Source organism: Limulus polyphemus, unplaced genomic scaffold (assembly GCF_000517525.1).
Source record: "Limulus polyphemus unplaced genomic scaffold, Limulus_polyphemus-2.1.2 Scaffold1113, whole genome shotgun sequence".
Lineage (NCBI taxonomy): Eukaryota > Metazoa > Arthropoda > Merostomata > Xiphosura > Limulidae > Limulus > Limulus polyphemus.
In genome coordinates, this window is record NW_013666723.1 from 273,861 (window position 1) to 275,657 (window position 1,797).

At 43.5% G+C, this 1,797-nt stretch overlaps 1 protein-coding gene and 1 long non-coding RNA gene across 8 annotated transcripts in view; both read right to left on the bottom strand.

Annotated features, from left to right (window-relative positions):
• LOC106462185 (myosin-2 heavy chain-like) overlaps window positions 1-1,797 on the bottom strand; it is a 127,474-nt gene that overhangs the window by 98,965 nt on the left and 26,712 nt on the right. The gene's annotated exons all lie outside the window — the stretch shown is intronic.
• Window positions 1-1,797, bottom strand: part of LOC111086455 — a 21,313-nt gene that overhangs the window by 7,432 nt on the left and 12,084 nt on the right. The gene's annotated exons all lie outside the window — the stretch shown is intronic.

A 1,797-nucleotide genomic window follows, 5' to 3' on the forward strand; every position in this document is an offset into this window, starting at 1 on the left:
CTGGGCACAAGAGAAATCAATATCGGCAACTTCAACACAGGGAAGATGTCACAGCAGAAAAGGCTGCTACCTGAAAAGGTTGTTGGAACTGTAGCGAGCATGGACATAAGAGGAGCCAGTGTAAGAAGAATACCACCAATAACTCAGCCTCAAGAAAACCAGTAGTGGTTGGTGTTGAAGGACACCCAGCAGCCCCCCATTGTGAAAGTCCCAACAGCTAAGTATAAAATGGCAAGCACACATAGTCTCTACGTGACAGGAAAACTGGATGGCAAAATTGCAACTTTTTCATAAATAATGCATCTCAGCAAACCTTATGCAAGGTTGTGGGGACCAGTGTGGGTAACTATTGAGCTCATGGGTATGAAAGACAGACCAATGCATACTAGGGTTGGACTACTTACTACCGAGGAATTGTGTATTTAATTTTGATAAAATGAGGTTTGGGAAAAACAAACGCCAAATTCCGGTAAGTGTTGCTGCTTCTGTTGATTTGCATGTCACAGCACTTAAGTCAACTACAATACCCCCTATGTCAGAGAAGATAATTTGGGATAGGATAAAAGAACATCCCCAAGGAAGCCCGATGCTTATGGAAGCAGTGGAAGACCCATCCAGGCCAGCAGACGTGAATATTGGAAGGTCACTTGTGCCAGGTCATCAAGTATTACTCATAACAGTGGCCAAATTCTCTATATGTGAGCAGACACTTAAGAAAGGGGCATTGTTGGGTGTGTACCAGGAGGTAGAGCCAGTCAATGTTAAGACAAGAAATACAATCATAAAGGAAAGACATCCTCTTCCAAAACATTTAACTGACCTCAATAAGAAGAGCATAGTCCATTTGTCATCATCACAGGCTCTTCAGGTTAGAGAACTTATGGCGAATTGTGCAGACGTCTTTTCGAAAGGAGATCATGACCTCGGCTGCACAGACCTTGTGGAGCACACAATAAACACAGGCAATCACCGTCCAATTAAAATCCCTCCGAGGAGAATAGCTCCAGCAAAGCGGCAAGAGACGGAGAAGGTCGTGGATGGCATAATTAAAGAAGGGATAATCGAGATAAATCAGATAGTCCCTGGTCAATCTCCTGGCGTGTTAGTCCAGAAGAAGGATGGGACCCAACGTTGCTGTGTGGACTTCAGAGCTCTTAACAGTGTAACCGAAAAAGACTCATACCCACTGCCAAGAATTGGTGTTACTCTTGATGCCCTAATTGGAGCCAGGTGGTTTTCAACTCTGGATTTAAAGTCAGGTTTCCATCAAGTGAAAATGGTTGAAGCAGATAAACCTAAGACTGTATTTAGTTATGGCCAAAGTCTCTGGCAATACTGTGTGAAGCCATTTGGGCTTAGCAATGATCCAGCAACATTTGAGAGGCTGATGGAAAGACTACTGGAAGGCCTACAATGGAGGATAGCCCTAGTGTACCTGGATGATGTCATTGTATTTGCAACAACTTTTGATGAGGAAATGTCCCGGCTGGAAAAAGTATTCAAGCGTTTGAAAGCAGCAAACCTCAAACTCCATCCCAAGAAATGTCACTTGTTCCAGAAAGAGGTGCTTTACTTAGGTCACATTGTAAGTGAGCATGGTGTGCAAACTGATCATGACAAGGTGAAAGCAATGCATGATTGGCCAACACCAGACAATGTGGGAGAGTTAAAAAGTTCTTGGGACTCTGTACTTATTACCGGAAGTGTAAAAAAGGCCAGATGTTTGAATGGACAGTTTCTTGCCAGCATTCTTTCAAGACATTGAAGGAAAAATTGGCCTCTGCTCCACTCTTAAAG